Here is a 16,703-nt window from a genome sequence, read left to right on the forward strand (position 1 = left end):
TGTTGGAAGTCCTAGTACCTGAACTGGCAGATAGAGGTTGGCCGGAAACAACATGAACCGGGCATACGAGTGATAGAGTGTTGGTCATACTGATGAGTAATTTGAAAAAAATTACATCGTTATCTCGCCCCATTGTCTTTTTATTAGCTTCTGAATTTGGCCAATCAGATCGTTTCGCGGGTGAATTCAAATGGCGTTCAAGAGGCGGTGTTGCTAAATCTGCACGTGGCTTGGTCGGGTTTGAGACCAATGCCGAGAAATGAGCATCAAACATTAATACACCGCGGGTTTCAGCCAATGTCACCGTAGCGTGCTCAAGATATCGCAGATATCCAACGGCAGGGAGGTCCTTGTTCAAGTCGCTCCCCTGGAAAAGTTTACTTTGACGAGGCTACTTCATCCAGAGCGGTTTTTAGCTTTCCTTAATATAATCTGAAGAGGTAGGCCAGTGATCTTCTCGTTTGATCTCACCATCTATTTGGTCTTTTCTTCCTCCTTGTGTAATGCTTCCTACTTCGTCTTGCCGAATTCCCCCCCCCCCCCCGCCAACACTTTTTTATTGCTTTACGTCTCACTGACACAGATATGCTTATGGAGACGATGGGATAGGAAAGGGCTAGCAGGTGGAAGGAAGCGGGCATGGCCTTAATTAAGGTACAGCCATGTGTGAAATTGGGAAATCACCGAAAACCATCTTCAGGGCTGCCGACAGAGGGGTTCGAACCACTATCTCTCTAAGGCAAGTTGACAGATACGTGAACCAAACCACGCAGCCACTAGCTCAGTAAAATGGTTTTTTACAAATTCTAAATTATTGCATTTTCAATACCTACAGTTAAAATGTTGTCATGTCTTCACGAATTTGGTCTTTTGCAGTGATAGAAAGCATAATTTATTTTCCGCATTTGGGCATATTTCCAGAAGTAGTACACTGTTTTAAAATATTTGAGGAAAGCTTAGATATTATATTTATACATAATTTAACATTCCATTTTAATTACATTCGAGATTTCATGGATCCGTTTCCCTGGCTAAGGCGGCACCACGCCGGTCTCTGAATTCAAGGTGCCGTAGTTCAAATTCCGGTCACTCTATGTGAGATATTGGCTCGACAAAGCGGAGGTGGGACAAGTTTTTCTCTGGATACTCCGGTTTCCCTTTCATCATTCATTCATTCATTCATTCATTCATTCATTCATTCCAGCAACATTCTCTAATAACATTTGATGTCATCTGTCAGTCATTAATCATTGCTCCAGACGAGTGCGACAGGCTTTGGCGGGCGGCACAATTCCTATACTCACCACTGGATGGGGGCTTCATTCATTACATACCTGACCAGGATCGAATGACTGGAAAAAGGCTGTGGATTTCATTTCATAGTTTCAAAGTTTTTCTTGTCAAAATATAATGTAATATTATTTTACAAGCATCCATATTTGAAAGATATATCGTCGCTGCCGGAACAAAACCTCCTATGTGAAATATTTTAGCTCAGAACTTTGGCCGGTAAGATTCTGTCGTCTAAGGTGCAATATTGTGTGAAATTGGTCAAGGCATTGTCGCTCTTCATAATGTATGTACTGCGGGTCAGTATATCTCCAAAAAATTATCACATGGGAGGTTTAGTCCCGGCAACGACGATATTCTGAAATTTCTACGAAATATGGAAAGATATGCATGCTCTATGCAGGTTAATTTATTTCCTGCTGGCTTTGGTCTTGTCACCTAACGCGGCGTGACAATAGGATGAATCAATTTGTAGTAACAACAGAAAAAAATTACTCCCAGTTCAAGAAAAAGTTAAACTCTTGTTCTATGAATGTCATGTTTAAACCCTTCATCTTTTACTGTAGTCTTTTTCTTTATAAGTATGAATATTTGATATGATAAATAGGGCTATAATATTTACATTATTTGCACCATTTTTATAAAGAATTATTCCAGATTATTCTCCATAGTTCGAAAGATTATAGTCCGTGTGTTTCCATACAGGGTGGTCGTAAACAACGTGAATCGAGAATATGAACGTTAGAGCGTTGGTCATACTAATGGATAGGCTGAAAAAATTTATGCGGATATCTTGCGCCATTGTTATTTTATCAGCTGATAAAGATAGCCAATCAGATCGCTTAGCGGGCGAATTCAAATGGACTTTACGAGGCGGTGCTGCTGTATCTGCACGCGACTTGGACATGTATGAGAGCCTTGCGGAGAAATGAATATCAAACACTAACACTCCGTAGGCTTCAGACAATGTCAGCCAATGGCCGAACCTACCAGCAGGGAAGTCCTTGTTCAAGACTCTCCGCTGGAAAAGTTCATTTCGTCTATTGGCACTCTAAAGCAGGTCATAAGGCAATTGCAGATTTAGCAACATTTTGATGAGGTATTTTGCTGTATGTGAAGGAAACTTGCTGTCTCGTGAAGTTTCATTTGTAATTGTACCTAGTCAATTGTTATAATACGGAGACGAATAGGAGAGACATGTATTAAGGTACAATTGGACGAAAAATTTGTATTTGTACATGAATACTTTCTTCACTAACTTATTTCAGGATGTACGCTGGACAGGGCACACGCTGACGTGTGAATTTCCACCCTTCAGATGTACCAAAGTAAATTCTTCTTCTCCTTCTCCTTTTAGCCATGCACTTCATTGATTGCGTCCTGGTTGTGGAGCTGCAGTGGCAGATCCTTCAGTTACAGCGTAACTCTATTGCATTCTGTTGATCGCCACTGCTTGTGCTACTTCAGACGTTCTTGTTGTTGTCTCATCCGTTGGAGAATTTTCTTCTTCATTGCTCTGATGGCTGAAGGACAAGGGCTAATTTGGATATATAGCCCTCGTCTTGTTTATTTACATTCCAGAACCATGTTACCCCCAATCGCAGAACATTTTTTCGACCATCACATTTTCGTGTAACGTGCTTCTGTTTCGCTCGATTCGGATGTGACCCTTCTTCGAAACTTCTGTTCATATGCTGAGCATCTTCGTCTCCGTGGCATTTTAGATGGCACTTATCGTGTTCATAGAATGTCTATCATTCCGAAACATAAGTCACTGCAGACCTGGCCTTCATCATGTACACCTTTCTTTTAACATTCGGGGGCATTCCTGATAATTCTTTGGAGCAGAATGGACTTAGAAAACGTAACTGGGTTAAGAAGACGATGCCTTGAGAATGATATCACTGAAGCAGTCACTACGGGTTTAAGTGGAGAAATAAAGGAAATAAATTCGTTAATGGTATTGAGAGTCACCAAATTAGTGAATCAGCTTAGGACTCAACGTGTTGAGGTAACTAGATTGGTGTAGGACCGAATTTTAAATGGAACGAAGCTGCTGAATTTCCATTTTTACAAGAGGTTGGAGCTTTCCCACACTTTGGTTGAGTCGCGGGTGTTATTTCTGTAATTTTCATAGGTTAAAGATAAAAGAAAAGAGAAAAGTAATCTCCGTACAGTCAAGAAGGTCTTGGGGGGGAGGGGAGGGGAGTGCATGGTAAAGACTTCTACTTTCCGTAACCTCGGCACTTAGTTGGGTAGAGCGGTTAGCTTTACACCCGGCCACTTTGCCCCCAGGAATTAACCTGGTACTCATTTTTGGGGTAGCCTGAGTGAACCTCCGGAAGTAAAACCTCGTTTAAAAAATATTAGGCTTCCTGACAGGGAATCGAATCCACGTCCTTCCAGGTGAATCGAGCATGCCTTTAACGCCATGGTCAGGCAGCTATAGGTTAACAACCGGCATCTCAAAGGGCTGCATAGATATTAGTGGGACGGGAAGAGGAGGAAGCAAGGCTGTCTGTTTTCTTTCAGCTTTCTTTTGTAATAATAACACCTCTCAAGTTCCCAAGCCAACTAGCACAATATGAAGCCAGATGACAAGCTATCGCAACCCAGCGTGTCACTCCACGCGGAGTTGACTGCCATCCAGCATTCTCAGATTTCCATTTGATATCGCAGGGCTCTCACTGGTGTGGCCTAAGTCCTGGAATATTTCCCCTAGTCTACTGAAGCTGTCATTGGCTCCGCGCAAGGCAAAAAACATCATATCTAGACAGTATGGTAATGTTTAGAGAAGAACAACATGTCTTTACAGCTGTCAAATTACGAGGATGGGTATATTCATTATTAAATTTTTCTGTAATGTGTGGTAGTATGGTATATTGGGAGTATATGAAGAGGTGTGTATTGAGGCAAGAAGAATCAACCTGTACCCAAGCAACAGAAATTCTCCTTAGGATGCCGCCTCTGTACGAAGTTTGGTGATACAATGGATTATGATAAATCGCGAAACAGCAGCTCGAAAGAGTTTAGTGGAAATTCGTTTTCCTTCAGTTTTCTCCTCTATGATGAGCTGGAGATGTTTATAGCGTTCACCTCTCATGACATCCCCGATGTGCCTGAGCTTTCCTACGTTTTTTTCCTTATTTGAAAAGTTGACGACTTCCTCATTTGTCTTCCTCTCTACCCAGGATATTCGAAGAATTCTTCTGTTCAAGTATATTTCGAAAGCCTCAGTCCTACTTTCCAATAAATGGATGAGCGTTCAGCCTTCAAAACCATAGCAAAGGACAGGGAAAATATAGCATCGCAACATGTGAACTCGAAGCTGAAATATGAGATCTCTAGCAGTGAATAGGAACCTCATACTGTTAAACAAATTTGTGGTTTGCCCAATCCTGGAAAAAAATCTTTTTGGGATCGCAATGCTCAGGCACTAGGTCTTGGGTTTACCAAATGATATGGGATTTGAATGTGTTACCATAATTTACTTCTCTAGAATATAGTCCCAAGATATTTGAAGGATGACACTTGCTGAACCATTGCGTTGTTGATGTGTACTGAAGTCTGCTTAGATGTTTTCTAAAATACAATCAACTTGTTCTAGCCAATATTCATGAACAGATCACACGCTCCATTGATCCTTACAATGTTATTAATAACAGTAATTTGAAGATCGGCTAGGTTACTTGATAACACAACTGCATCATCAGCAAAGCGGATATTATTAATGGCATTGCCATTTATCATAGACCCTAGGTTAATATCCTCGACAGCATCTCTGAATACAGTCTCAGAACAGACATGAAAAATGAGAGAGGAGAGGATACAGCCCTGTCGCACTCCTCTACGTATAGCTTCGTACTCAGTTGTGTCTCGCTCCATTTTGACCTGTGATGTTCGGTTTCTATAGACATTAATCAGAAGCGGCTAATCCTCCACCCATTCGGAAATTGGACGCGAGACCCGCTGAATAAAAGGCCACGATGCAGACCATTCATCCAAGGAGTAGAACATGGCCCTAGCTTAGCCGTAGTGAAAATATGACTCGTGATTACACTTTGATTTAGCATGCATTTTTCTTGATTTCTAAACCTTCCATTCCCAACCAGTCTCTTGCCAGCAATCAAACTAGTGTCTCCTTGATTGGCGTGCTCTTGGTGGTCACACTGTCGGACTCGTTGGCTGAATGGTCAGCGCACTGGACTTCGGTTCAGAGGGTCCCGGGTTCGATTCCCGGCCGGGTTGGGGATTTTAACCTTCATTGGTTAATTCCAATGGCCCGGAGGCTGGGTGTTGGTGCCGTCTACACCATCCCTGCAATTCACACACAACACATAACACTATCCTCCAAAACAATAACACGCGGTTATCTACGCATGGCAGATGCCGCCCACCCTCATCGGAGGGTCTGCCTTACTAGGGCTGCACTCGGCTAGAAATAGCCACACGAAATTATTATTATAGTGGTCACACTATTCATTTCCCCTTCGGGATGCACATTGCATTATCTAGTCGCATTGGTACTTAGTTACTCGCTGCCCGATCACATTTTTGATAGGGCTGCTCTCGATGGTGTTGATTATTTATTTTAAGGGGAAGTATAACTGGGCATTGCCCTAGTTTACCTCGACGAGCGTTAATGACAATAGAATACTTTGCCGTAGTTATGTTTCAGGCTTTGCTGCGACCGAGCTAGTGGCTACATGGTCTGTTGTGAGGTGACATTCGGGAGATTAGTGGGTTCTAACTCCACTCTTGGAAGCCCTGAAAATGATTTCTTGCTGTTTTCATTTTCAAATCTTAATTAAGACCAAGGTTTCTTCCCTCTCTGTGCTAACCCTTTCCCATCTCATCTTCTCCATAAGACATGTCACTCTCTGCAACGTAAAACAAACATAATGGAAGTTTTGGTATGTTTCTAAGTTCTGTTGAGAAGAAAGAGAATATTCCAAATGACTAGTTTTACGTTCCGTTTAGAAGTAAACTTCTGGTGCCTGCTCGAGTGTGGAGTCGAAAGGAAACGTAAAGAATTATGCATACATTTCCCTTTTCCGGCGTTGTTCTAGAGCAGAGAGTTCTAGATACATTTCGTAACCATTCCTATCATGTTCAGTCATAAAACTGTAAATCTTATCGCGTGTCACTTCACTGACTAGTAACGATTATGCGAGTTGGTACACTTATTTTTAACTCGGTCCTCAGCTTACCTTTACCTCGTCACATTCAGGATGAAGTCTATTCTACTTCAACAAACAAACATGTCTGGATTTATGTGTTTTTCTTTGAATGAAGTCTTCGTTTAAAAGGGAATGATTTACAATTCGACAAGCTCAACACTTTCCGCCTTCTTGCGTCATGGAAGAAAATTCAGAACTATCACCCTATAACCAGTCATAACACAAAAAAATAAAAAAAAATTAACAGTTTTGATGAAATCCTACGCGTAGAATGTGTTTTTATAACAACGAAAGTAAACATGCAAATTCAATTTTTACAATAATAGTATTATTCTATTATTCGATTTTACTCCCTCCTCTTTAGAGGAACTTTCAGTTATTCCAGGTATCAACTACCAAATTATTAATAAGAGGATGCTTACTGGAGGCAGTAACTAGGTTCACCAGGAAGAACGTGGATTCTATATCACCCTTGTGACAATGGAAGGATTTAAAAACATAAGTTCCTCTTCTCGAGAGGCTATGGCCCTAGCGTTTAGTCAGGGAGCAACAAATAAGGGTACCAGGTTAATACGTTGTCGTAAAAGCGTCCGGACGTAGAGCTAATCGCTCCTTTTCCTCCTAGTGCTGACATTACGGCAATTAAAAACTTGTTTTCTTTCATACCAAGCTTACATGTTCCCTTACGGCTTCCGCAAATATAATAATAATAATAATAATAATAATAATAATAATAATAATAATAATAATAATAATAATAATAATAATAATAATCATCATCATCATCATCATCAACATAATCTTGGTCCCAAACTCAAAGATGGTGTTCACAGACTTTGGAGCAACTTCGAAATATACAGTACACCCTCCACCGAAAAGATATCAGACGTAATCCGGAAAAGAAGGAAAACTTTTTACACTCACCTCTTCAGATCGCCAGTTAAAAGAATCTGTACACGTTTGTTATCCTACTTCGAAAGTCTCAAAACGATTCATCCTTGGTTGGCGGAGATCGATAAGGATCTTTTAAATTATGGAATCACAGAAACGGACATTCAACACAACACAAACTTAGACAGGTTCATCAAAAAGAAGGTCCCAACTCGTCTGAAGCACGACCATTCTGATGCATGCAAGAAATCACACTCCGAAAGGATGAAAACCTGGTGGTCCCGTAAGAAGACAAACAGTTGAGATCTCACGGCCCTTGGTGGCCCTAAAAATGAAGATAATAATAATAATAATAATAATAATAATAATAATAATAATAATAATAATAATAATAATTTTTTTGCTAGTGGCTTTACGTCGCACCGACACAGATAGGTCTTATGGTGACGATGGGATAGGAAAGGCCTAGGAGTTGGAAGGAAGCGGCCGTGGCCTTAATTAAGATACAGCCCCAGCATTTGCCTGGTGTAAAAATGGGAAACCACGGAAAACCATCTTCAGGGCGGCCGACAGTGGGATTCTAACCCACTATCTCCCGGATGCAAGCTCACAGCCGCGCGCCTCTAACCGCACGGCCAACTCGCCCGGTCATAATAATAATAATAATAATAATAATAATAATAATAATAATAATAATAATAATAATAATAATAATAATAATAATAATAAAGTTCAAAAGGTCGTTACCAGAGTATATGAAAAGGGCACCACCTTACATTTCCTTAAAGTTCAAATGGGCTTCTATGCACGCAAAATCGAGTACATTTTGGTCATCGACCCCGTCTGCATGTGTGAAGAGAGAGAGAGAGATAGAGAGAGAGAGATAGCAATGATAAATAATAGTAGTCATGTTTCCGTAGGGGGTAATGTGTTCTAATAGAATAAGTACAACTGTCACTTCTGCAGGCATTAATAAAACACCGACTGGTCCAGCTCACAAGAATTTTCATGTTTTTCCTCATGTTAGTCCAAGTTGAAATACAGACTACATTTTGTTTTGTTTCAGCCAAGTTCCTTGAATTCGTGTGGCACATTTTCCACAACATGTTGTAATCTGGAGACTTATTGCTACCAAGAAACTTTGTTATTGCTCCTATAAACGCTCTCCTTCTCGTTCATGTCCATCGTACATACAAACATGCTGTAAAGCATGATCTTGTTCATTTAGGGGACATAAATATTTCTTTATTTAAATTTTCTTCAGGAAATAACTGAAAATATCGATATTATTCATATAATTTGTTGATTTATTTAAATAAGTGTATCGCTTAAACATATATAAGGGGCGGGGAGGGAGGTGTCAGAAGTAAGGTGAGCCGACTATATGAGCGTTAGAGCGTTGATCATTCTTACAGGTAATTTGAAAAAATTACGTTGATACGTCGCGCCATTGCCATTTTATCAGCCGCTGAATTTAGCCAATCAGATCGCTTCGCGGGCGAATTCAAATGGACTTTACGATGCGCTGGTGCTAAATTTGCACTTGGCTTGGTTGGGCTTGAGAGACATGCCGAAAAATGAGCATCAAACACTAGTACACTGGGAGTTCAAGCCAGTACCACCGTAGCGTGCTTGCTACGGGCCGAGCCTATCATCAGGAAGGTCCTTGATCAAGTCGCTCCCCTGGAGAAGTTTATTTCTCCTGTTGGTGCTCTCAAGCCGGTCATAAGCCACGTGCAGATTTAGCAACACCGCCTCGCAAAGCCCATCTGAAGTCCCCCGCGAAGCGATCTGATTGGCTAACTTCAGCAGCTACTAAAATGATAACGGCGTGAGATATCGACGTAATATTTTCAAATTACCCATCAGTATGACCAACGCGCTAACGTTCATTTACCCGGTTCACTTTGTTTCCGACTATCCTGCATAATGCTCAGTATCAAACAATCGTTATGTGGTAGGAATATTCTGGATTGGTTTTGGATTTAAGGTGACACCTGTGTTCTAAAAATATGTAAATTTCTGAGACAATGAATTCATCGCAGATTGGTTTTAACACAATGCTTCGGCGTAGAGAGGAAGTGATTTAGAGGACGCAAGTTATTAGACACATTTCAACAGACTCAGTTACACAGAAGTTATGTTCTAAACTGGCTTAAAACCATGACAATTGTCACTGTCAATATTACGTTCGAACACGACTGTTAGGAGCCCTGAAGATGGTTTTCTGTGGTTTCCCATTTTGGCGCCAGTCAAATGCTGGGATGTACCTTAATTGAGGTCACGGCCACTTCCTTCCCACTCCTAGCCCTTTCCTATCCCATCGTCACCTTAAGACCGATCTGTGTCGGTGCGACGTAAAAAGTTGTAAAATAATATTAATAATAGTAATAATAATAATAATAATTATACTGACTGACTATTGTTTCGTTGACATATGCTCTATCTCTTCTCCTGATACCCATCTCCAATAGTTGTAGATGAAACTACTGCAGCAATTTTACAAAAAATAAAAAATAAACTTGTACGACAACTAGTTATTAATGGAAGAGACATAGTTATTAATTTCCAATTGGCGAAAAGATAAGAAAAATTGTTTTAGTATGAATGTTATGCATAGATATGAATAATTTTTGGCCTGTTTCCATTTCTTGATGGATGCAGTACTTTTGTATCCGTCTCTTGGCACAGGTCAGAGCAAAGTGTAGCTTCCACTGAAGTCCCAGTCTCATCCATGGCTGTGACAATATGGAAGCTGCTCGGGTATGGGTGGTGCTGAGTAATGGCATTCAGAGCACGACTTGTGCATCTGAGTGTTATGAAAGATGTTGCTCATAGGGTCAGTCGTGCTACAGTAGCACCTTCTGGCCCAGTGAGGAAAGCAATGGCATACTACCTCACTCCTCATCTTGCCTAGTACGCCTCATTTGGGCTCTGCCATTGGTTTTTGCGGTTTCCCTGTAACTGCATAGCCTTTGGTGGTGCTATTTGAGGATCCAACCAGCCGCTGGGCTGATGACCTAACAGACAGACATGAATAATTTATAGACTTTTACGTCAAATATTGATTTCTCATTATTATGAAGTATGATGGAAATGGATTCTACCGCTTCAGATCATAGGCCTCGTTTGACGCAACTGTTATTATGGTTTGTGCTGTAGTTAGTTCGGTTCTGTAGCAGTGGTCAGGAAAAAATTGTAGAAATGAGGAAGCATTGCCATATTAATTAAACCTTTTTCCAGTAATGTGCCTGTTAAGCTCATTCCTTTCCTCACCAGTTCATGCTTTTCATGCAAAACGTACATCATAATTTAATGAAATTCCTTTCCTTTGTTATTCTGTCATACAGGAATACCCCTCGCAAAATATCAGGTTAAACATTTATTTGTAAATTAAGAGCATTTCAGACGGTATCCGTGCCCTGGATGGCTATTGAAGATAATAATAAAGCGCTGTGTAAATAAACAGTTAAATGCAACAATAAAGCAAGCATTGCGGCTTTTGCGATAATAATAAAATAATAATAATAATAATAATAATACACTTATATTGATTCCTGAACGAAACTGATCTCGAAGCCAGTTGTAGTGGGACCGGGCGAGTTGGCCCTGCGGTTAGAGGCGCACGGCTGTGAGCTTGCATCCGGGAGATAGTGGGATCGAATCCCACTGTCGGCAGCCCTCAAGATGGATTTCCGTGGTTTCCCATTTCACATTAGGCCGTACCTTAATAAAACCACGGCCGCTTCCATCCAACTCTTAGGCCTTTCCTATCCCATCGTCGCCATAAGACCTATTTGTGTCTGTGCGACCCCGACAGTATTACAGCATTCGAGGCCTAGGAAATCTTTCATTTTCACGCCCTTCGTGGCCCTTGTCTTTCTTTGAGTGATACCTGCATGATGGTGAGGGCATTTAGTAAACGTAAAAAGAAGGCGTATCAAGCATGGCTTCAAACAGGCATCTTTCGAAACGTTGGATCCCCTCCATTATTTCTCTTTGATTAGTGTTATATAGAGGATGGTTGCCCAGTTGTATTTCCTCTTAAAACAGTAATCACCACCACCGCCAGTCACAGAGGGTAAGAGCCACCGAGAGAGAGAAAACCAACGAAAGTTGGGCACAGTTTTTAATGATGGAACTAAACGAGATCGCTGAGTTAGTTACACATGGATGATTTTGAAGGTGTTTAGCTAATTCACATAGGCTTGCAGACTGAACGCTGGAAGGTATAATAGTCTGTAATTAAAATGTGTATATGTATAATATGTAATGAGAGATCAGTAGCTCTTCTAGGTTAAAACCCAATTTTCAGAGCCATAGAATAGTACGGTGTGGATAATAATATGTTATATCTTTAGGCAGTAATTTAGCTGTTAATAGCATTTTGACGCACCTGTTGGCATCATTACTCTAATTTTGACTTCTTTTTCCAAATTTCATATTGCTATTTTCAAACAAATTTACTTGAAATCTTGAACCCTCACAAATGATCTATTCTGTAGCCTACTCGGTGTGGAATAGTTAGTATTCTACTTTTTCTTTGATTTTGTTTTTGCTTCATCAGCCCTAAGACCCATGTGCCTGACTTAATTAATCAATTTATCTGTCAGACATACGCGATCTACTTTACTCTCAGATAGTAATGCTATGCAATCAGCATAAGCGGTGATGCTAACCTGACATCACAGTCAAGTCTGAACTATCGTAAGTATCATTTTAAGCACAATATCAAACAGTATTGTTGCTTACTATCTCGTTGTCTAATAACAGTATTGACATTTAAAGTATCACTGAACTCATTTCTACATACGCTATAAATTTATCTAGGATGTTGACATTTTTCATGGCGTTCCATATTTCATCCATTGCAATGCTGCCGTGAGCCTTGGTAATATCCTCAAAGAGAACATGGACTTCCGTTTTTGAACACTCATAATGAAAACTTGATTGGACTTACAACAGCCTAGCGTAAAACCAGACTGGTGATCCCTAAGGACTTCCTAGGCATAAGATTGAAGTCTGCCTAAGTTACCTAGACGATGTTGCCCAGATTAACGTCAGAATGCACTTCATGACGCCGATCCTATGTGAATGGATATATTCAATAATTATGTGTAGCGGGGCTGAGTGGCTCAGTCCGGTGGTTTTTGAAGGTGCTCAAATACTTCCATCTCGTGTCAGGGGATTTACTGGCATTAAACGAACTCCTTCAGGACTAAATTCTGGCACCTCGGAGTCTCCGAAAACCGTAAAAGTAGTGGTGTGACGTAAAGTCAATAATATTAGTAACAATTACGTGTTTCTGTGCTGTTTAGTTGTGTGCTGTATTGCATATAAATGAAGAAGAAGTATCTGTTAAGACCACCTTAATAGCTGGCAACTACGTATTACTGAATTGATAGCCTGTATCCCTGTTGAAATTGTTAGAATTTCTGAGTATTTCCACACAGTGGAAATTAAGCCATTAAGGATTTACGTGGGTGGTTTCCTTCACTATCTCTTCACTTTTGTTATCTCGTTTCGATGTTTTCCAAATTCGTACGTTCCTCATCACCAGATATTTCATTCCATGCTTGTGTCAGTGTCATACCTTCATAATGTGTGTACTCCTGTAATGTGCCCCCTCTCAGACTGATTCTGATAGTGAGGTCAGCTTCTGCTTCTAATGCTAGCGCTGTACTACTTACGGTGAGCCATCTGGTGGCGAAACAACGTACCGCTTACACTTCTATTAGTAACGTCTATATTCAAACATTCATTCTTGGAGAATACGAAACGTAAAGAACTTCACCTTATTTTCTCGACACGGCATAAGCCAAAAAAGCCTATATCATGTCTATTATTAATGTTGTTATTATTATTTAGTAAAGCAACAATGTCTTTCGGTCACTTTAAACAAACAGTATAGATAGGCGTAGCAGATATACCACGACTACATACCACACACAAATAATACAATAAATTTAGGTGATTGTTGTAGTTATACATTGTGGTTGTGGTTACGAGCCTCACTGCATTTAAATTATTAGTACTGATTACTTAAGTGACTGCTTTGTCTGTATATATGTGCATATTTATTCGTAATTTGGGCTAGGATTATGTGGGAAGTGGCTCTTACCTATAGTGGTGGGATAATCGAACACTTTTAATTATCGAATAACCTCCATTTTATTATTTAGATACTCAAATAAATAATCGAATAAGATCGAATTTCCATATTTCATTCAGTTGTATCGCATAGAATATTTGGATGCGTCATGAATCAATTTTTCGATTTAAGTGTGTCGATGGATAATCGATTGAAATAAGCAAATAGATGAACTATTCTCTTGAAACTTTTTTTTTTGCTAGTTGCTTTACGTCGCACCGACTCAGATAGGTCTTATGGCGACGACGGGACAGGAAAGGGCTAGGAGTGGGAAGGAAGCGGCCGTGGCCTTAATTAAGGTACAGCCTGGTGTGAAAATGGGAAACCACGGAAAACCATTTTCAGGGCTGCCGACAGTTGGGTTCGAACCTACTATCTCCCGAATACTGGATACTGGCCGCACTTAAGCGACTGCAGCTATCGAGCTCGGTTCTCTTGAAACTAAATGAGTGAATTAACAGTCTTAATAACATCACTTTTCATTCGATGATTTCGAAAGCATTCACTATTCAATTGCCTCATTATTTCGAATGCAGTTCCAAATGAATAATCGAAATAACAATCGAATGGAAAATTCACTATTCGATTGCCGCATTGATTTGAATGGAGTTTCAGATGGATAATAAAAAAATCGAAAAATAATCATAATGGAAAAATATATTCACTGTTAGATTGGCTCATTCATTCGAATTGAATAATCGATATATAATCGACTGGGAAATATAATCGAACAATGGAATAAAATGAAATAATCGAATAAGTGATTATTTTGTACTCGATTATCCCATCACTACTTACCTGAAACCTTGGTATCATGGTACCCAATCGTTGATCACGGAAGTATATTTAAGCTTATAGGCAACTGGACTCACCTCGAAGGACATGTGTTCGATTATACAATTAGGAAGGGTACTCATAGTATCGAAAATGAGTTCCAGGTTAATTCTCAGGGACAAGGGCGGCCGGGCATAGAGTTAAACCACTCTATCCCACCAGCTACCTACTTAAAGATGGTTGAAGCCATGACATTCCGGTTCTCCAAGGGCCTTCATGGCCTGTTACGATGATGGCTGTGCGTTTATTTGATTGCACCTTAATTTTATTATTATTCCTCCCGGTCTATCCCCAGTGTAGTGATGCTGATAATTGATGGTATTTGGCCAAAGCTTATGCTCGGATGCCTTTCCCGACGCCAACCCTATGTGGAGGGATGTGTTCAAAATTGGGAGGTTCTGAGATGGTCGACAGTGGGGTGTGTTGTAGTAAATGAAGAGATGAGTGTATTAGAACGGACACAAACACCCAGTCCTCGAGCCAGAGGAATTCACCATGCACAGTTAAAATCCCTGCGATCGGGTGAGTTGGCCATGCGGTTAGGAGCGCGCAGGTGTGAGCTCGCATCCTGGAGATAGTGGGTTCAAACTCCACCACCGGCAGCCCTGAAGATGATTTTCCGTGATTTGCCATTTTCACACCAGGCAAATGCTGCGGGCTGTACCTCAATTAAGGCCACGGCCGCTTCCTTTCTATTCCTAGGCCTTTACTGTCCCATCGTCGCAATAAGACATATCTGTGTCGGTGTGACGTAAAGCCACTAGCAAAAAAAAACTATCCCTGGCCGGGAATCATTCAGCCAAGGGGTCCGGCATTTTTGAGCATTCTGTATCAATCAATCAATCAATCAATCAATCAATCAATCAATCAATCAATCAATCAATCAATCAATCAATCAATCAATCAATCAATCAATCAATCAATCAATCAATCAATCAATCAATACTGATCTGCATTTAGGGCAGTCGCCCAGGTGGTAGATTCCCTATCTGTTGTTTTCCTAGCCTCTTCTTAAATGACTGCAAAGAAATAGAAAATTTATTGAACATCTCCCTTGGTAAGTTATTCCAATCCCCAACTCCCCTTCCTATAAACGAATATTTGCCCAAATTGTCCTCTTGAATTCCAACTTTATATTTATATTGTGATCTTTCCTACTTTTAAAGGCACCACTCAAACTTATTCGTCTACTGATGTCCTCCCACGCCATCTATCCACTGACAGCTCGGAACATAACACTTAATGGAGCAGCTCGTCCCCTTTCTCCCAAGTCTTCCTAGCCCAAACTTTGCAACATTTTTGTAACGCTACTCCTTTTTAGGCAAAGCATTAGAAAACAGTCTTGTTACGTTGTAACTAATTACACTTCGTCTTTCGGTAAAGACCTGACGTTATCAATTACATCTCAAGAAACACTGTCCACTTTATGAGCCTATGAGGAGTGTGATATATTTAGTACAATATTATCCAATGTTCACGTTGTGAAGAAAACCACCCTGTCCTTTTAGCGCACCCACGTAAGTAGAGGATATTGCAGGGGGGTGCTATAATACATACTATATCCATGTAAGTGTTAGCTACGTTCTCCTGTCAATAGAACAGCATTATTATGTTGGACAGCTCACATTCTAATAAGTGCTTCTTAGTGACGAACATATTTCTTGCCATACAGTTTCTTTCATATAAACTAAGACGGTCGAAGCGGTGTTTTTACTCCCCGCAGTATGGGAGGCATGCGCATAGTTCTTGACCTTGCAAGCAGCCTGCACGTGTTCGACCTGGCAAGCATCAGTCGCCAGTCTGAATCTCAGCTGTTAACGTGGTGACACAGTTATAACTGCAACACTGTATTTTTGTATGTAAAAGTTCTGGTTTCATCTTAATGATCCTGTGAAAAGTCATAACTCTTGTTATTGGTAAGCACAAAAATCCCTAATGGTGTTTATGATGTCCCTCATTATGATAAGAAGATTAGTGTGCAGAAAGCATTATTAATGCAAGACGAATAATTGGACCAATTATTTTCGAGATCACAGTGAATGCAGAAAGGTACCAAGATGTCATTTTGACACCGTTCTTCCATCACTTAATGGAAGAATAAAAATGGCATGGGAGGCTTCAACAAGATTCAGTCTTAGTGTATATGAGAGACCCTACAAGTACCAAAACATACGGTGCGATTTAGTCATTCATTTTGTAACTGAAACCTTGATATTACTTTTAGAATATGATAAGGACAATGTCTTAAAAATGGACACTCAGTTTTAATGAATTATCGGTTTTAACACTAAGAAAGCAAGTCTGAAGAATTATATCTCTAAACGAACTGGAGGAGCAAGGAAAGATTTCCGTAAATA

Source organism: Anabrus simplex, chromosome 8 (assembly GCF_040414725.1).
Source record: "Anabrus simplex isolate iqAnaSimp1 chromosome 8, ASM4041472v1, whole genome shotgun sequence".
In the NCBI taxonomy this organism is placed as follows: Eukaryota; Metazoa; Arthropoda; class Insecta; order Orthoptera; family Tettigoniidae; genus Anabrus; species Anabrus simplex.